General features: G+C 38.6%; 1 protein-coding gene across 1 annotated transcript in view; it reads left to right on the forward strand.

The window, feature by feature from the left end:
• The first annotated feature begins 574 nt into the window (after positions 1 to 574).
• The window catches only part of LRRC8C (leucine rich repeat containing 8 VRAC subunit C), a 70,152-nt gene continuing 49,226 nt past the window's right edge, over positions 575 to 21,500 (forward strand). The window contains exon 1 of the mRNA XM_011355616.2: positions 575 to 784. The gene's annotated coding sequence lies outside the window, so the exon portion shown is untranslated. The remainder of the gene's footprint in view (positions 785 to 21,500) is intronic.

Here is a 21,500-nt window from a genome sequence, read left to right on the forward strand (position 1 = left end):
CCCACGACCCCTCCCACTCTTCTGTTTTCAGGCGGGGAGGGAGATAAGGAGGCGGGATTATCTCTACCGTGACCCCGGTCCTTCCCAGGAGTTCCCAGAAGGGCTATTTTTAGTGGTAGCTGTCCCCTCTATCTTACCCCGGGGAGGGAGGGCTGCGGTAGCCGAGCGGACGCTGCGCGCAGAGAAGCCTCGGGTTTTCCGCGCATTGTTCGGGATGGGGGGCGGGGGGAAGGTACTAGACCCAGCCGATTCCCCTCGGCAGAGCCGCCAGGTGGGCGGATCAGAGGCCGGAGGGGCCCCGCGGGGGAGCAGTGGGAGGCTTTTTTTCCACGTCCTGAAGGAAGTCCCCAGCGGGGGGGCGGCAACCCTCGCCGGCGGGTGCCCGGCCCGGGGTGGTCTCTACAGAGGAGGAAGTTCCCGGGCACAGCGGCCTGCGTCACAGCGGGGCTGGGACCGCGGGGTGGGCTGGCGGGCGGCGGTGGCGACCCCGGGGCTGGGCGCTGGGCGGCGCTGGCTGCCGCTGGCCCGGCTGCGCGCGGGGCGGCGCTGGAGGCGGCTCCGACCGCGCCGGGGAGGCGGCGTTAGCTGCGTCCCGGCTCGGAGCCCGCGAAGAGGACGAGGAGGAAGGCGCCGCCGTGGCCGCGGTTGCAGTGCCCCGGACGCAACAAGCCATGAGCAGCGGCCCTGGGGGCGACCCTGCTGTCGCTGGCAGCTTCTGAGCCGGATCGGGAGACAGATCTTGGTTCCCCAGCACCTTCCGCAGCCAGCACCCTCGCGTCTAGAGGTAAGGGCGGGGACCGCGGAGGGATGGAGAGGAGCGGCCCGCAGAGGACCGCGGGCTCGGTCCTCTAGGTGCGCTGGAGCCTGGACTCGCCCCGCCTCGCCTGCGTCCCTGCCTCCTCCCGGCTTTCGGGCGGGCGGAGTGTGGTCGCCTGCCCACCGTGTGATCGGTCCCTGGAGCCATATGCTGCTAGGGCTCAGGGACCCGCCAGTCCCTACCCCACCCACCCAAGCGTCCGGGCGCGGGTCCCCAGCCTGGCGCCAAGCTCAGCGCGGCCGCAGCAGGTTCTGCGGACTTGGGGGAGGGGGCGAGGATAAAATGGGGCCAGCGCCGGGGGCGGTCGTCGTTCTTTATTACCTTACACATCTCTGAGACCCCAGGGCCTGTCCCTTCTGGTCTGCTCTCCCCTAACTACCGCCGAGCTCCTGAAGTTAGCACTTTGGGGAGAGAGGAATTGAAGGTCTCGGAAGGGACCGAGAGCACGATGCCGCTTCCTTGCAGGACCCGAGGGGAGAAAGGGTTGAGCCGGATCGCGCGGGCCCCACAAGCCAGGTGAAAAGGCCGGCGATTGAGGCCAGGACCGTTGCCTTGGACCCAAATCCAGGCTCGCCGGTCTTTCCCATTCCAGCGGGTCCCCAGCAAGGTGGTGATTAAGGATGGAGTAAGCAACTCAGTAGCTTTAGGTTGTGTTCTGTAGACTCTTAATTCCTTTCTTTTCTCCCTCAGCCAGTTCTTCCCTCCCCCACCCTACGCCGGCCGGTGTACATCAGATTCCAGTTCCTTCAGAACACTGACACCTAGACCCCCGTCCCAGGTCGGATATTTTAGAGTGTTAGGGCCAAACTTCACTTGGTTTCAAATGCGTTTAAAGCATTTTAAACGCGCAGCAAACCAGTTAGGAAACACTTTCAAGTCCCCATCCTCGTTAAAGTAAAAAATAAGAATCAATCAGTCTTTGTAGGAGTGCTGGCATTAGGCAGAGGGAGGCTTGAATGGCCCTATTTAACGCACCGTTACGCGGGAGGAATAGGTAAAAGACATGGCAGTCCTCTTTTAGTCACACACTTCTTACAAGCCCTCGGTAATGTACGAAATGCAGCCTTAAGCAACGGTCACATTTCCGGACAGGTATGTAGTAGTTTCCTAAGGCATACTTGAGGCTTCTTCATGTACAAGTCATTAAAAATGCCATTGAGACGAGAGAGGAGGAAAAGTGGTAACCTCCTTGGTAGGCTCAGCACTGCAAAATCGCCAGGGCCAATCAGTTTTATAGGTATATACATTCTCTTCCCTTATTTTTTAATGATTTGTGTAAGCCCAAAATGAAAGCGGAACTTCACAAATTTGCTCAGATTCATAAACCCTGCGTTGGATGTGTGGACGAAAATAACAGGTTAGATGTATACAACTATATGATGTTTGCATTTCTTGTGACTCGTTTAAGTAGAAAAAATCAAGGATGTAACCCCGATTTGCTTTACTTTGGAGTGATTAAACACTTTCTCTAGCTTAAGTTGTTTGTTTTTGAGGGGGAGATGGGGAGCAGCTTTGCAAGGATGGATATCTTTCATGTTTCACATCATAGATATTGAGCATAGATAGGGTCCACTAACCCAACAGTCTTATCAGTGATAGCATGTTTAATAATTTTCTTATTTGTAGAATTATCGAAGGCTTAATGGTACTAAATGTCATTTCTCAGATTGACTAAGCACTTTACTTGATGAAATGTTTTTAGACGGGAATGCTTTCAGTGAAAAAATGTATAAGGACTGTAGGAGAAAAGAATGACTAATTTTCCACTTACGTGAGGTTTATCTTTTTAAAAAAAAGTTAGCAATATTTTTAACTTATAAGATACCCAGTTTTTATCCAATTGTTGTTATGACTTTTTAATAGTCTGTAATATTTAGAGTCACCAATAACGTTATAATAAGTTTTAAAAGAATGGAGTGGAAATGTATATGTTTTGCCAAGCATCATGCTAATGATTTAATATGGTATACATTACTGTAATATAGTCTACCTACTCTAGGAACCTGACACACATTATCTCAGAATCTTACAACAAACCCGGAAGGTAGTTGATGCCATCCACATTTCACAGAAGAGAGGCTCAGAGTTTGTGACTTGCCCAAGACCATTCGGCTAAATTAATGCCTGAATGAGGCCAAGCCTTTTTAGCTTTAATAATGTACTTTTCCATTATTCAAAGCTTCCTCTTTGTTTTTCCTACATAAATTTGTTAACTACCATTATTTCTGTTTGCAAAACTGAGGTCAAGGAAGTAAAGTCACCTGTTCAGGGTTTTTCATGTAATTAGTATATAGCAGAATTCAGATTTGGAATCAGGGCCATCTGTTCTCCCAAACCCTTATTCTTGCCACTGATCTCTATTAAATGACTGATTAAAGCTTAACCTAATGGACATGTCACTTATGCTCGTCAGCTGTTCTCATGATGATGATGGTCTCGTGGGCTACATTACACCCCCAAAGACTTTCTACCCTGGAGTGTTGGCTGGAAGCATATTGCAAAGAGGGTGACATTACTATGGAGGTATCCTTGAATCTACTTAATTTATTTTAAAATATAAATCATTCTAGATTGGCATAGGGTAAAGGACATGACCTCAAGATAGGAAAGGCTGGTATCAAATTCTGGCTCTACTGAACAGTAGAAGTGCTAGCTAATTCACATTACCGATTTCTCTGAGCCCCATTTTCCTCATATGTAATGGGGTTCATAAAGCCTCCCTGGCTGGATCATCATTAGGATTAAGTGTAACAATACATACAAAGGGCAGGTCCTATCACCTAGTAGGTTCTTAGTAGATAGGAGGGATTAACACCCTTGTATTCTAGCACTGATTGAAATTTCTACTCTATTTCACTTTCTGTATATTTTATGTGCATGTAGTAATTAGTGTTATCAGTGAGTCACTCTTTATATGGTTGTACAAAGGTCTAATCTGGTTTTTAGCATCTTTAACTTTTGAATCTCATCCTTTTTTTGTAGTCCTGACTTAGAAACATTTACTCACCTTACACAGTTTTTCTTTTGTTCCACTCTGCACATTTTTTAGAACTTTACTAGCCATGTTTTAATTGGTTGGAATTTGTATTTTTTGGCAAAAACATTTTCCTGTTTTCTTGATTTCTCAGTCTTGCTTATCACTCAGGGAAGGCACCATGAACAACCCAGTACCTCCCCACCACATACCTCACCCTTAACCTCTACCAGCTGAAATTCTGCATCTCCTTTAAGGCTCAGCCTAAATGTTACATCCTTTCTGAGCTTACGTACCTTCCATTTTAAATCTTTTGTCTACTCACTTACAATTCAGATTACATGTACCCCTAGTGCTTAAAAATTATTTAAAAAATTTTTTTAGTTATTTTCCCAAGTAATACCCTATGAAAGACTATAAACTCTTCGAGGAAAGGTACATTTTTCTATTTCTTTATAATTTTGCTTTGTGTAAAACATAGACGGTTTCTATTTCCTGAATGAAAGATGAGTCAGGTATTCTGTGAGAGAGCCTTACAGTAATTAGGAGAAACACCTAAATTATTTGTCTTTGTTACATGATTGTTAGTGGCACCTTCCTCTATATTTTGAGACTTGTTCGTCCAAGCCTCCTACACAGATTTAACTGAAATTACATTTACTGAAAAGCCACAGTCTTAAAGCCATGGCCATTAGTTGTCATGTAAGATAGCGATGTTTCATTAATAAATTGCTCCTATGGTGGTATAATAACCTCATTAGTTTCAGGTATATTGAACACGTTAATAGTGTTTGAGTAGTTTGGCATTTCGATTGAGTAACAGTCCAGATGGATTTCTTTAATTAGGAATAGGATTTACCTAAGGGAGAGGAATACCTACCTTAGAAGACTGAGATAATAAGCAAGGAGGATTTCAAACCCCTTTGGTTGAAAACAGGACTAATCGTGGCATAGTATGGAGGCTCCTACCAGAAGTGATCTTAAAGAGAGAATTAGCATAGAGAAAAGACCCAGACAGTCTCACCACAAATATGAGGTGGAAAATACAAAAAGGAAGAGGTAAAAGAAATGAAGCATGACTATAATACTTTATGACTGAGGCCTGCTAGATATTGCTCATTCCTGGACTGTAGAAACAGGAAAGAGACTGTGGGGTCAAGATGGGCAAGAGAAACCAGTGTAGTATTGGACATCTAGCACACCACTCTACTCGCATTTGCTCCCAGGGCTGGCACAGAAAGGCAAGAGGGTTTTCTCAGAGCTTTGCTTAAAGTAGATAGTGTGGCAGGAATATATTGAAAATTTTCTAACTATTAAAGGTAGAGAATGACAACTCTTTTCCAATATCAGACATAAAACAAAAAAATAACCCAGGCTATCTACATAGAAGTATAACACACTATCACAACTTCTAGGAGTGAATTTAGGATCATTTTCTGGTGTTGCATAGGAGTCCTTTTAAAATATGGTTCTATGGTCTATGGTGTATCTAACTATGAATGGCAGTTGATAGAGAAACAGTAATTTGGCTTCAGAAAATGAAGAGAGTTCAGAAAAGGGAGAACTGGCAAAAGTGAAAAATCAATTTTACGTAAAATTGTTTTAAAGCTCAGAGAAGTAACAAAGTGTTCCAGATGACTGAGTGTTTTGAGTCAAAGAATCCAGGAGAACTATATGTTCTTCAAAAGAACACTTTAAGGACTCAGAAGAACCAAAGATATTCCCCTACTAGAGAAGGGTAGGAAGGCAGAGCAGAGTTCCTTTGGCTAAACCAAAAAACTGCCCAAGGGCTTGAAACACTGGAGAGAATGTAATGGAGCTCATAGAGAAGTGTTTCTCAACCTTTCTTTCATTAATACCCTCCCTCTCCAAGACTTTTTTAGATAAATCATAATATCACAGATACACTGGATATCTTTTATATACTGTGGCTTTTTAGTGGGCTACACACCACTATTTAAGATTTTTTTACCCTATCCCCAAGAACCAGTTTTTGTCGGGGACAAGATTGCCATCCTGTTGAGAACACATGATGTATGTAGCATGATTCTATATTATGTCCGAAACTCAAAAAAGAGCCACAAAAGACATAAAGAATAGTCAATATGTACATATGTTTGTATGAATGTATATGTATCTTAATTAAATTCTCTAGAATTAGATTGTTGCTTTTTATTTGCCTTTATACTTTATTGACTCTTAAACTGAAATACATATATAAAAAAATATAAGGCTTCTAGTTGTCTCAATTACACCTTGGCAAAATTATTGAATTCATAAAGTTATCTACCTGCATTCATAGATTTCCAGGATGGGAAGCTCTCCCCAAACTTTAAATGCTCAATATCCCTTATTTACTTCTGTTATGCTGGAAAGGCTCTGATAATAGCTATTTGTTTTTGCTGCTGGTAATTATATACAAGTATAAATTAGTTTGTCCTTATTAGAGCATTCATATTTTAAGCCATTTATTTATAATTATGAAACACTATGTTCCCTATCGAAGAGATTTCAGCTCATAACAAGTGGATATTTGGGGAGGGTGGGGCTTCTGAAGTCATACTTAGCTTTTTTATGTGTGGTTCCGTGTTTCGGTTCCCTAGGGAGCATAAGCCTAGGCTTCTCATGTCTAATCTTGGGAGCTGTAAGGGTTAGAGGAGTTTGGCTTCTTTATACATTGGCTTCTTTCAGCATTTAGAGCCTGTTTGTCCTTGCTTGCTCCCTTCCCCTCAAACACCTCATCTTCTCCTCCAGCTTTTACTTTAACCATATTGCTTTTTTCCCCTTTCCTTTATCCTCAAACCTTTAGAAATATCTTTGTTTTTCAGCATCCTTTCTCTCTGTTTGATTTTTGGAGTGGCACTGAACCTTCCATTAGGGCAGAGGCCATATAGGCCATGTCTGTCCTGTTCACGTCTGTATCCACAGCACCTGCACAGTGCCTGGGACATAGCTATTCAAGAAATAGTGGTGGAACAAATGTTAATGATATATTTTACAGTAACATTCCTAACCTACTATCTTGGATTGTATCCAGTTCTCTTTTAATTATTTTAAATTTTGGTATTAAAACTTTATCGTGTTCTTAGAAATTATCCTTAATGGAGTCATTAAATACACACACAAAAATATTTGTATATGTAATTGGAAATTAGGAGCAAGTATTCTATAAAATATGAAGTCAAGACATCAAAATAAATCTTAAAGACAAAGATTTACTAATTAAATCCTTATTTGGTCCCCAAATAAGCTAAATATATGAAAACTTATGGGTCCTGTGAGTTCTCCCTGTGTATCTGAAGAACTTGTCAAATCAATGAAAAGTACTAACTAGTCTTTCTCAAATATCTTAGCGATTTATGAGAATTAGAAACAGGTTCAAATATCCTTTTTTAATGGGAAAGATGTAGGTCATAAATCTCACTTCTGGAAAAATACTATAGAAAATTGTTTAGCTGATAACACCTTGATTTTTAAAAATAACTATGGGAATAGCTTCATTAGGAAAACACCGACAAGGCTCATTTGTATCACCTCCCTTAACATTAGCAAGGTTGAGAATAATGTTCTCATCAGCAAACAAGAAATACTGCCCTGCAGACAACTTTCTAGTTATTGCAGTTTCTGGTTCCCTATAACCAGAAAGTAGTTAAAATTGAGGAGCTAGCAGTTGAAGGTGTGTCTAGAGCTTGAATCTGAGTTGAGTGTTGAAACACTTTATCAAAGGATCTGGGTGGCATAATAGAAGACATGTATCTGTTAAGTGGCTATACATTCACATATATCTGTGGTAGATAAAGCAGCACAGTGTTGAAGCAAGGATTGGAAATGAACTTGGCGAAATGAAATGAAATGAAAAATAAAGAAATGAAATAGAACTAAGCAATGAAATTCAATTAAGGGAAGTATAGGGTCATACCTTGAAGAAAAACAAATCGACTAACCATACGAGTACACTAAATTTTTGTTTTGTTATGTTCATTATTATATCACTAGTATTTAGAACAATATCTAATATGTAGCAAGGGATCAGTAAATATCTGTTGAATGAATGAATGAAGGGCAAGACAGAAAGGCAAACTGTATGCCAATAGGACAAAAGTAAAATTATTCCTAAGGTGATGGTGATGGATAATTAGTAGACTGAATAGACTGCTAGAAAAAACTTTTTTGGACAAATCATTTCTAAACATATGTTAAATTTTTATTTCAGTCTTACATATTAAAAGGAAAGTTTCTGGTAAGTCAGTTAAAAAATTCATTCTTTCCAGGGACATTTTATAAGAATAGTGTGTGGTTAGATATTGTTAAATGAGATTTAAAAATGTGGATTCAAGGTCACTAACAGTTGACAGTTGACTGAGTGGCTCTTTAGCTGGCTTCCACGGACAAGTCTTATCCCATTCAATATTATACAAGAGGCCAGCCAGTACAATAAGGATGAAAAAAAAAAAGTAAAGACATAAATATTGGAAAGGAAGAAGTAAAAATATCTCTTACAAACTTTGTGTTTAGAAATTAGGGTTCCACGTCCTAAAGACAGTGAAGAAGGCTGACAGGACAAAAAATTGATTCATTTGAAATATAGTTTTGGAGGAGAACACAGCAGATACCCTGGACTACCAGAAAGAGGAACAAGTGGGTCCCAGAACAAATTAAGCCTGAAACATTGCTAGAGGCAAAAATGACAAAACCGAAGATGTCCTACTTCGGGCACATCATGAAAAGGAAGGGTTCTTTGGAAGACAGTAGTGCTGGGAAAAATAGAAGGCAGCAGAAAAACAGGAGGACTAAACCTGAGATGGATTGACTCCATAACAGAAGGTATAGGCATCAGTCTACAGGAGCTGAGCAGGGCTTTTGAGGACAGGACATTGTGGACATCACTCATTGAAAGTGTCGCCAGGAGTTGGGGCCGACTCAACGGCACATAACACAGCACATCCTAAGGAATCTACAAAGCAATGACTAAAAAATGAGTGCCACGCTAATCTATAACTGACATGCAGCTATTTAAAATTAACAGACAAGTAAGTAAATCTGCTTAAGTCAGCCCTTGTACATGAAAGTAAAGATGATTTTACTTATCCTGAAAGGGTATCTAATAATATAATCACATTATTAACATTTTACCTCTTAACTTTTTTTTTAACTTGATAGCTTTCCCTATAAATATGATTTCAGTAAACAGAATAGCCTACTGTTGGCCTAATTAAGGAATTAGGAGCAAATCAATTAAAACTAATTATTTCTAGCATCCCTTTTACTGTGAGTGCCACATCCTGCATTGTAGGAGAGGTAGCAGACCTTTGTGCTACTTTGAGGCTGTCTGGTATGTGTCAAACATGTTTTGAATATAAAAAAATGCTTTTTTTATTGCTCCAGATTTGGAACATAATCTTAAAGCCACATTTTAAAATGTTGTCAGATAAGAATAGAGATGCCCAGTGATAAGAGAAAGTCATATTTGTGGCTGTCTTATTAACCAGTAACAACTAAATCAGAAGGTGCACTAGAAATCTCAGAATTTTAATTTCTTTAGAAGCCAGGAATCTTATTCTGTTTTTTGCTTTCAGTTATTTATAATTTTGAAATATCAAAAAGCAGCACAAAAGCTATTTGAAAGCTATTTGCCTCTTCTGAAAGGATATATGTGGGTTGGGTGAGGAAAAATTAACTTGTCATTTGAGTAGAACATATGATAAGTAAATAATTTTATAGCCTCATATTGAGGAAAGGCCATCTCAAAAATAATCTTTCTGAGTTATCAATTATGTATTATATTAAACTACTTTAAAATGTAATTTTATTTCGATATGTTACTTACATAAATCATATAAGCTAAACGGATGACAGTATTTAGTGTTAAACTTTAGTTTTTAAGATAAAATTAATTTTATAAGGCATGTTGTAAGACAGTGATTATAGTCTTATTTGAATGTTATGAAGAATAAATTATGCTTATGTATAGATGTAATATATAGGTTAAAACTACTATGTGATACTATTTTACCAAAGATTATTCATTAATTACTTAATTTTAATATTCGTCCCAGGTCTTAAAATTAATTTTCTTGAGTCACAATTTACATTGCTACTTAAAAATATCACTGTTCATATTAAAAACTAATCAGAGAAATATGACATTCCATGGTTTCACATTACTGCAGCAGTGCCTGAAATTTATAACAACCAGTAAAGAAACAGGCTAGTTATAACTATAATTCAGTGTTGTTGAACATATCTACAAAGACTTAAATTTTTAGTGTAAATAAAGATCTGACTTATGAGAAATAAAAGGAATTTAGTAATTTCCAATTATATAGGCATCCTATCAGAGAATAGATTTGTCATGCATGAACTAATATACATTTTAACAGCTTTATTGAGATATAATTTACATACTCTATAACACTGATTTATTTAAAGTATACAATAAAGTATACAAAGTATACTTTAGTACATTTACAGAATTGTGCAGCCATTACCATAATCCAATTTTGAAACATTTTCATTGCCCTGAAAAGAAGCCTGTGCCCCTTTAGCTATCAGTACCCACTGTGTCCCCCACTTCTCCCAAGCTGTAGGCAGCCATGAATCTATCTATAGATTTGCCTATTCTGGACATTTCATGTAAATGGTATCATATGATATGTGGTCTTTCGTGACTGGCTTTTTTTATTAGCACATATTCAAGGTTCATCCATGTTACAGCATGTATCAATATGCCATTCCTTTTCACTGCCAGATAATACTCCTTTGTATGGATGGATACACCATATTTTCACTATCTAGTCATCAGCTGGTAGACACTTAGGTTATTTCCACTTCGGGACTATGAGGAATAATGCTCCTATGAACATTCATATATAAGTTTTTGTGTGGACATGTTTTCATGTCTCTGAGGTGTAAAAGTGGAATTGCTGGGTCATATAGTATCCCTGTGTTAACCATTTTTGTAAATGAGGTATAATTTTTGCATCATCTCCTATACTAGTATAAAGTCAAGGCTAAGACATTTAATGTCTTTGTAATAAAATTTAGCAAAATAGTTTAATTTTTCCAAGTAGCATCATTATCAGGAATGTTAATTGAACATTGAATTTTATATAATTTAATTATAATTTGCAAAGTACTATTAAAGCAATATTGAATCTCTTTGGGTTAAAAGTTCTGGTTGAGAAGTATAGAAAGGGCTGCTAAAGGCTTAACAAATAGCGATTTGCCTATTTTTTGGTTCCTTATCCTTAGCGACCTGGATACCACCCATTAACTCCAAACTTTTGTGCATTTTTTTTTTCTCTTTTAGTTGTGGGGCAATGGGGTGGGAGATATTTTTTATATTCCGTTATTTGAGATATATATAAGTATTTATTAGCTTCTGCTTGGAATATGTGAACTTCATTCATTTGAGGCTTCAGAGCTTTCTTAATTTACCTTCGGAAAGAGGTAAAAGCACTTTTAAATGTAAAACATCTTGTATTGGCTAACATTCCTTCACTACTGTCTTGCCTGAGATGGTGATGGAGGGTACTATCTCGATAAATTGTGGATTCTATCTGTTTTGGTCTTCTTAGAACTATTCTTTTAATTGACTATCAGACGAAGACCTGGAAGAAATTTCCCTTCATTTTTCTCTTCACATCCTTATGAAATCACCCGGGCAGATTTCCCCTTATTTTTTTCATTTCAAAGTGAATCTCTTTGTTTAAGATGTTCTCCTAGCACACAAAGGATCAACTCCTGTGACCACTTAACCTTTATTCTTAGAGGTGTTCTAAGCAAATGGGAAGCTATAGGTTTAGCAGGTACCCAAAGAACTCACAACAAAAACAACACTATGAATAACCACTTCCAGACACAGGCAAATAGAACCTATTTGAACCAATCTGAACCAATTCCTACATATAATTTTAGTTATTAGACAAATACAAATGCATATATATATGTGTGTGTATATATGTATACATGCACACACACACACACACACACACATATATACACACAAACACTGCAGTCAAGACACAAAAACAAGACTTCTGTGAATTTTGTAAAAGGATAAATTTCAGAAAGTTAAAATGACTCTTCAAGAAACAGAGTGAACAAGTGAAAGATTTATTCAACTCCTTAATGAAGAAGCTGGCAGAATGGCAAAGTAGGTTCAAAGAGCATTCAGGAATTATTTGAAAAAGTAATGTTAGAATAACATTGCTAGATAAGATACAAAACTAGATAATGTCTTTCAGGGCAATAAAAAACATGTTTTGAGTTTTCTTATCTACTGGACAAAAAGATACAAGTCTGGAATTTAATCAGTAGAATTAGCATCAAAGAAAGTATATTGCTCTGAATTAGCCTTGCATGGGGCCAGTTAACCAGTTCTTCAGTATTATGCTGACAGGATGTTTTGGCCTCCTTTTGCCTCATTTCCAAGTTTAGGATTTTTTTTCTTAACAATGCATACTTGCCCATCTTAAACTTTTCTTTTAAGGGCTTCGATTGGTTTCTTAATAATATAACAGACATTTAGCCATGGAATGTGTCAGGTACAAAACACTGGCCCAGGAAGTTCTCAAACTTAAGACGTAGGCCAGAAACTTTGGGTTCTGCACTTGACTTCCCATGACTTGTCACTCAGTTATCAAAATACTTCTGTAATCTTATCCTGGGGTGGAGTTCTGTTTTAACTTCAACCCCAAATTCAATCCTTAGGACCCAAACTGTTCTCCATACCCTGAACTTAGATGGTAGGTCATCTTAAGCCCAGCAGAGTGAGAGTCCTTTTAGATGATCATTAGACTTTGACATTCAAATACTCAAATAGTCATAGATCAGCAAAAACTCCAAGGCTCAGAGGATTCAGGATTGTGCAGCAAGTAAATTAAGTCATGCTGTTTAATTTTTTTAAAATTTAAGGCTCGAAAGAAACACAAAGGATCTCTATAGCATAAATGCCATCAAGTTCCTTGATCCAGAGGCTGCCAACTGCTCTGTTCCTTTTGAATTGAGCAACTCTGCATCTGACCTCTAAGAACCATTATGAGAATTGGCAAACTGTGGCCCTGGTGGTTTAGGTCTGCTACCTCAATTTGTATGGCCTACTTGCTGAGATGGTTTTTTACATTTTTGAAGCATTGTTTAAATTTGTTAAAAAGAATATGCAACATGGACTGGATGCGACCTGTAAATATCTTCAATATTTACTATCTCTCCCTCTGTAGAACAAGTTTACTGATCCCTACATTAAAAAAAAAAAAAAAAAAAGACAGCTTTGTTGTTAGCATGTATCAAAGTTTTATAATGAGTTTCCTGTAAAGGAAAAGTTCTCTAGTAGGCTAGTACAAAGATTTGCTCCTGGTAGGGTCATTTTCGAGGAAAAGAGAATGGTTACAAAAGCACTACATTCCATATCAAAAAAAATATATGTATATTTGGTTAAAGACCACTAAACTCTTGATTGACAGCTGGTCAACTGCATGGGTAGTAACTAATTTCCCAGAGTTTCTTAATGTTATTAAAGTTCACGAGAATCAATTACTTAAATGTTTTATCAGGAACACTAATTTCTTTCCGGGTGGAGGGTGCAAGTTATATCGTACAAACGAATTTGGGAAAATTTTTTATAAGGCAGTGTGCTAGTATATTTTTAAAGCATTCACTGGGATGCAGTAAAAGAAAAGCAGACCCTAGGGATCTTTCAATGCTACACTAACTCATACAGTTTAATTTAAGACTGCATAAGCTAATAGGAAGATAAAATCTTGGAAGAGAGAAGACCATCACAAAGAGGATCAGAGCATTGAAAAACTGAATCTGTGTGAAACAAATGAAAAGAGTAGTTTTAGCTAAGATGAAGACGTGGAGAAATTTAATAATTCTAGAGGTATGAGGGGCTCTCCAAGTAAAAATGAAGAGTGAGTGTACATCTCTTCTGAAGAGAGATCGAAGTTTAACCTACCTTTGTAAGGGTTGAAAAAGAAAAATTTTCTGACATCAAGTTATCAGCCTTTCCACAAATTTTCATAGAGGCTGAGTCTTTGGGAGATTTCACGACTAGATTAGGGTTGGGCCTCTCTGCAGTAGGTGAGTATGGTCTTGCCTGAATGTTTAGTCAGATAACCCCTTGTGATCAGCCATGTGTTTTTAGTGCAAGACCATACATGATGCAGAGCACACTAGATCTGCTGTCCTTTGAGAGATTACAGACCAGCCACTCTCCCTGAGGACTTACTCCCTGAGAGAGTACACAGGGTAAACAAATACACATGAGGCAACGATATGGAGGAGAACAGGGAAAATATCTAGAAAGAGAAATAATTAAAAATACATCTTATAAAGCAAAGAGTGGAGGGAACCATCCATATCTCAGGAAAGTGAGATCCAAGCAGAGGGAACAGCAAAAAGAATAGAGGGCACTGAGAGGGGGAGAGGAGTAGTTATTAAGAGAGGGTGTTGTAGGCTCAAAGTGCCTTGTCCATCTCTATTCTGAGTGAGAACAGGAGCTATTAGAGAGTTTTGAATTTTCAAAGGATCACAGAAGCTGCAGTGTAGAGAAGCCATTAGCCAACTTTTTGGCCTCAGGACCTTTTCATTCTTAAAAAATTATTGAAGATCCCCAAAGTGTTTTGTGTGAGGTACTTTTAGGCATTTTCCACAAATAGTATATAGAAAGGAGCATACAGGAAATGGGATTTTTCAGAATCTAGGAGCTTCCCTGGAGAGAAGCTTCGCTAATATTTTCTTAATTAAATAATAAGATGATCATTTACTGCCAGGTCCTTTTTCAACTGTGTAATTTAAAGAGGTTGGTACAGAGCTAGATTTCAAACCTAGGTCTTTCTGGCTGTAAAATTTGGATTGTAACCACCATATTATGTTGAACAAAATGGTGAGTAGAGGTGACTTAATTTTATTTTTATTTTTTAGATTAATGGGGCTGCCTATGACTAAACTTAGAGTTCTGGGAATCCAGATGTTAAATGAGGTAATATATACATATAAGGTAATACCAGGAGTATTTTTATCAGCTTTACTGTTGGCATATACTATTTTGGACTAAGGACTTCATATTGCCCTGAATGTACAAAACAACTGTAATCACTTCATAGAGAAGAAAAATTTACACAAACTACCTTTGAATTTTTTATTGAAATGCAATTAATATCATGTCCGTGCCTTAAGTAGGAGCATATCTCATCGTTATGAGTGGTCCATGTGATAGTGGGTTCAGTAAGCAGTGGCCATGTGGGTTAGAAGAAAGATGACAGTATGTTTCTGCAGAATTTTCCAGGAACCTATTCTTCAGTAGAAGTGAAAAAACATTTTATACCCAAACCGGAGCTGTACACATAGGACCGTATCACGTTAGAATATTTAATACACAGAAACAAGAATGTTTTAGGTGAGGCAATAAGGTACGTTATTAGTGTGAAGCAGATATATTTATAGAGAATCTCAGGAATGTTAGTATATGGCTGAAAGCATCTTTACATTTACTCATCTTAATTGAGATTTTTCTTTTATTCGAAATATACCATGCTTTCAAAAAGCCCTCTTGTGCCACCTAAAATAAGAGCAGAATAGGTCCCTTATATGAGGAAACCACAGATCTTGAAAACAGTGGTGTTCCTTGATGTTTTTTGGCCACACTCTGTTTGGTTTAACTAACATTTCTGGTAATGGAATTGCTTGAGTCTCAGAATTAGTTTGCTTAGAATTTCAATGTTTCTGCCAGACCTCTTCCTGTTGACATATTCAAACTGAATCAAAATTATTTGCGTGACATCATAAGCAGTGTAAGTATAGCATTTGAAAACAGTCTAAGGCTCTGATATATTAATTAATCTATTTGGGTGTGTTTGCTTGGAAACCTGGAATGAAACCTGCTTAAAAATATATATGTTTTTGGAATATAATCTGAAAATGAGTTAGAAAAATATTAAACTGCATAACATTTTAAAACAGTCATTTCCCATCTCTCACCCTCTCATACTTTAAGGCATTTATTTAATGGAATTGGGGAAGGTAGCAGAAAAACAATATTTTAAAAATAGACAGCAATGTCCTCATTTTTAGAAAGATTATACCTAAGCACCATCATTATTTTTATATTGGAATCACCTGTGAACAAGATTAAAGAAACTCATCTTTCTAAAACTAAGCAGTGGGTATAAAAATTGAACCTGTGTATCTTTCATCAAGTGATAAACTATAAAATGTTTATTAAACATATGAATGTACAGTAGGCTGAAAATGGGCGCTTTTCCAACAGGAAAATAGACTCTCTGTACCGCGCTTAATTGTTGAATGAGGTAGATTTTACCCTTTAATTTCTTTAAAGCAATTAACTGCTTGACCAAGAGACTGAAGAGCTAAGAGATTTAAAGCCAAAGAGATAGGAGGCATTGCCAATGGAAAAGCAAACAGAAACTTAAAAGAAAACAGCTCTGAGTATATATCACACTGAATATAATATAAATTTAAACGCCTCTCTGATATTCTAATGTAAGTTAATAGGAAATTTTAAGTGGTATCGCTCTTGGTTTTTAAGTAATCCTTCTGTAAAGGAAAACATTATTTCTTACTAATTCTTCAATTAAATCAAGAAAGAATTCAGTTTTCAATTCTCTTGTTTCTGTTATCCATGGAATGTTAGGTTTAGTGACTTAGAATAATTGGCTCTAAAAACAGATTACCTGGGTTGTGTTCAGGCCCCTCTACCTGCTGCTGTGTAACCCCAGGCAGGAGATTAACCTTCTGAAGTCTCAATTTCTTATGTAAGAGTACCTAGAGCCTAGGGATGTTTGGAAATTAAATAATAGGATACATGTGAAGTGCTGACACCGTCTGGGTACATAGTAAGCCGTAGCTCATGTCGTGATAGAGGTGGAGTTTTCCTTTGTCCATCAAGAAACCTTTGCCAGGTAAGACTAATACTATTATTCTAAAATAAAACACCTATAAAATAAAAATGGACCCCACCAGAACTACAGTTCTAATGTTCAAAGCATCTCCTACATTCAGAAAGTGCTCTGGAGGGGTAAATCATCGTTATCCACATGGAACTCCTTGTCATGTAAAACTGCCTAGACAACTAGGTCAGAGGCTGAGAGTGCCAAAATGAGCAATGCAGCTTCTGCCTTTACAGAATTTAGAGTAGGGGAGGGGAGACAGATGAATATATAAATAACCCAGGGGAGTAAAGGAGTGAACAGAGCAGGTAGGGACGAAAGTGTTGGTCTTGGACTGCATATGAAAATAGCCAGCGACAGGCTTCCGCAATAGAACACTGCAGCTGTGGTCTAAGGCCCTTTTCAAATGCTATTCTAGCAACATGCTCTTCCCACAGGAGGGTGGGCTGCATGAGAAAGCCTGTCTGCCTTGATGTAGTGATCTGGGGAGAAATGAGGTCTGAGATACATATTGACTAAAGATATGATTAACCTGTTCCTTGTATTTATCACACTTTACATTCATAGGGTGCTGAAATCATTTTAAGTGAGTTCTACTTTGGTAGTCCATGATAAAGCTCTGGTTTTTCCTTAAGACCTCATCTGGTGCTTAGGTTGACTTTTTATCACAAGAAGAGGAAATAAGATGTATCCAGGGAAATAAGTCCCAACCTCATCTGCATGATGGAATTACCTGAGAATCTTTCAAGAGAAACCTATGCATGGTGCCGCACCAAACATTCTTTTAACTGGACCCAAGTGTTAGTATTTTTAAAGCTTTCCAGTTGATTCTAATGTGCAGCCAATGGTGAGAGCCACCATTCTACCTGCCCTGGGTTTTGTTTCCTCTAAGATGTTCAAACAAGTTTTAGGAGACTGGCTCAGCCCAGATTCTGTCAACAGTTTTCCAGTCAGCAGTTCCTATTTTAATACCAGTCCATGTGTTCTCCCTTTGGAAACACATGACACTTTTTGCTGTTTCTGTAAGTGATGGTGACTCCTGGAGAAATAACTCATCTTAGACTCTGAGCAGCGGAGCAGGATTTCTCATCCGGCACTGTGCCTCTAGAGAGTGCGTCTCACTCTCAAAACAGAATTTACTGTCCGATTTTTCATACCTCTAAGACATGACCAACCCCAGGTTTTGTTCTGGAACCTTCTATTTAGTCATTTAACAGGTTCTTTCTGTATATCCTGACTGAAGCCTGTTTTTTCAATATGTGAAGTTAAGCATTTCGTTCGATGTGTTAGTCTGTCCCTGTACTTCCAGACTCTTCAATCATCTGTTAGACTTATATGTATTCCTTTGCTTATCTCAGTTTATGTATCATTTCTGTATAGATTCTGTTACTATTACTTTTTGATTTCAACAAATATCTATTGAATGGCAAATATGGGCCAGGCACTCTCCTGGACACTAGAGACAAAAGAGTGTCCAAATCAGGCAAAAATTCCTGCCGTCCTGGGACTCGTGCTCAAGTGGGAAGAGACAGAAGGGAAATGCATTAAGTCACTAAAATATGTAGTATGTTCAAAGGTGATAAATGCTATGGAGAAAAATAAGGCAGGGCAGGAGGAAAGGGAGTGCTGTGTCTGGGGGGCGAGTGGTAATACTGCATCGGCTTTGCAGTGTTATCCAAGCAAGGGCTGGTGAAGGCTTGGACCAGAGTGACAGTGAGATAGATGGTGAAAAGCGGTTGGAATCTGAATAAGCTTCAGCAAGTCCTGAAGAAGGCCAGGGATTGGGCCACTCAGATATCTGGAAGAGAAGAATTTTAGGCAGAGTGTATGACAAATGCAAAGGCCCTGAGGCAAGGGCGAAACCGGATATGTGGCTGGAAGGACTAGTGTGGCTGCAGCAACGCGGGAGTGCAGGAGAGGGCTAGGACACGGGCGTTGAGGGTCAGAAGAGTGGAGATGACATAGGACCTTGTGGGATTTTTATAAAGATTTTGGGTTTTTCTTCGAATGAGGTGGAGATTTATTAGATGGTTTTGAGCAGAGGAGAAACCCAATAATTTGATAGGATCATTCTGGCTGCTCAGTTGAGACTAATCTATATGAGTCAATGGTGAAAATGGGGAGACCAGTTATGAGGCTGTTACAATAATTTTGTTAAGAGGTGATGATGGCATGGATCAGGGTAATAGCAATAGAGATGAGTCAAAAATGGTTGAAATCTGCATATTCTTTTGAAGGTAGAATTTGTTGCTCTTAAATAAGTGTCTAGTTCATTTCCACATTCCTCTTAAAAAATAGAGACTCAAACTCCAGTAAGAGACCCTAATAATGTTATAGCAGACAGTTAACTTTCTGGTTCTCAAATACCACAAAACCAGTATCATATTGTTTCTTTTAAAAAATTAGTATTCCTGATTTGTTTCGCTTCTGATTCATCATAACTTCCCATAGTCCTTACTCTTTCATTTTTCTGTGCTTATGCATTGCTGGTCATTTACCACTGAGTATCTTGACTCAAACCATGATCAATCACTATTGCACTGCTGTTGCTTAGTAAACACCTGTGCTTCTCTTCTTGTGGTCCTTACCTTATTCTGTAACAGTTCTATTGAAGATGACTGAGGCAGGCAATGGAAGTAAGGAAATAACATGCTACTGCTAATATTATTATAAAAGAACCCAAGGTTCAAAATAAATCAGGCTGAAAACACTTCTTTTCCAACTCCTCTCCTACCTTCCTTCTCTCAACTCCCTGAACAAGGCAAAGAAGATTTTCCTTTTCAACCTCCACATAAATCTCTCAGGGGGCCTTTAATGCCTTCCCTCATGCCCCTAAGCAGAATGTTGGTAGCACGAGAAAATGCAGAGTGTTGCAAAAAAAATCTGGTGGTTCTCTTTTTCAAAACTAAAGGCACTAACCCTAAATTCTGGTATTCACAGAAATATTTCTGTCATACACATTTCACAACTGAGAAAACTTAAGGATACGAACGCACTCATTTTTCATTCATTCATTTATTCAGCAACTATTGAATACTTTTTTATATGCCAGACACTGTTTTGCACACTGGGAGATAGGTGAGAACAAAATCCCTGACGGAACGTACCTTCTAACGCAGGAGACACAAAAACACAAGTAAGCGCACGTATGTAGTACGTCTAATAAAGATAATGCTTGGAACAGAGTAACTTAGGAGAATGAAGGGAATGCTGGGATGGTATGCTACTGGTGATGACAAGTTACTATTTTAAATAAGGTGACCAGAGAAGGTGTCTCCGATAATATGACATTTGCACAGAAGCCTAAAGGAAGTGAGAGAGTGATTCAGTCCCATGTCTGGTGGGAAAATGCTCCTTGCCGCAGGAAGTCCTTAGGTAGTTTTCTTCTCTATGTGTACTTCCTAAGTGACTTCATCCTGTCCCATTGCTTTAACTGCTTCCTGTACCCTAATGACTCACAAATTTGTGTCTCCAAGCCAGATCTTCTCCCTAACTCTAGCCTAACATAGCCAACTGTTTATGGAGCCCCTCGACTTGGATGTCTAACACACATCTCAGATTTAACATGTTTCTAACCAAACTCTTTCTACACCTCCCCCTAAACCTGTTCTTTCGCAGTTTCTCTCCCTTTACTAAATGGCACTTCCATTCTTTGTTTTTCAAGTCAAAAAATCTTGGTGTCATTTTCTCTCTCAAACCCCACATTGATTCATTAGATAGATCATGAGCTCCTTATATTGGGTAAAACTAAAAAAGAAACTTGGAGAGTTGAAATGAAGAAATTGAGGTAAAATAGCAGAGGGTAACAGAAGTATCTGCAAAGTGTTATTTGATGATATAAAGAAAATTGAACCTAAGTGAACGTGAGCCCTGGTACTCTGATACGAGATCACAACATAAGGCAGATTCCACTAAAAGAGCTACAGCCTCAGAGTGGTCCAGTATGTTTGGGGTATTAGTTGGCAGAACTAAGGCTGTAGCCTTATAGATTGGACAGAGACTCTAGGTACCCTTGGGAATTTTTGCATAAAGTTCACCTTAAAGCATTTTCTATCCCCTGCCTTTGGAAACACTGTGGGCCCTGGATGTGGAAGACAGAAATGCAGAGTCCTAATTTTAAAAAAGCAGTGAACATTTGAACCATTTTTTAAGAAAAACTTTAAAATCCTCTTTGTGGAATTATCTGCAACAGAGCAAAACACTTAGCTGAAACATCAGGGAAGTGAGAGTCTAATACTTTTCTAGGGGCAAGAGACGATTAACAATTAATTGTCTTGACCAAATTAATTTGAACAAGAAAAATGAAAAGGAAGTAAGTAGTCACTGTCCTTGTATTTTAATTTGTTGTAGGTTTCCCAGTATTCAGATTCTTAGTACAGAAGGTTCTTGCTGTTTTGCTGCACTCAGTTCCTAGAAATCACATGCATATCCCACCAAAGGAGATTGGAACAGTGTGAAATTTGGAGATTGCATTCTCCACCCAAGGATTTAGCATCAAACAAAAAAATAGATATGGCTCTGGTAAAATTCTCTTATTTAGCTATTTACAATAGAAAAGTAAGTCCCATGCCAGTTATTCCTTCATGAAGAGAAGCTGAGTCCTTTCTAAGCTTTAAAAAGATCTTTTCTCAGACTGGACTTCTTTCTGTGCCAGATTTTAGCAAAGAATGAGCGAATCACAAATATGCCCTGAATTCAGTCCTCAGATAGCTAACTCCACAAATAGGTGTTTTGGCCATGAATGACAAGGCTGAATTTCCCAAAAAGGAGGTGGATAGAGACTAAAATCATTTCTTTC

The sequence above is a fragment of the Pteropus vampyrus genome, unplaced genomic scaffold (genome assembly GCF_000151845.1).
Source record: "Pteropus vampyrus isolate Shadow unplaced genomic scaffold, Pvam_2.0 Scaffold22, whole genome shotgun sequence".
In the NCBI taxonomy this organism is placed as follows: domain Eukaryota; kingdom Metazoa; phylum Chordata; class Mammalia; order Chiroptera; family Pteropodidae; genus Pteropus; species Pteropus vampyrus.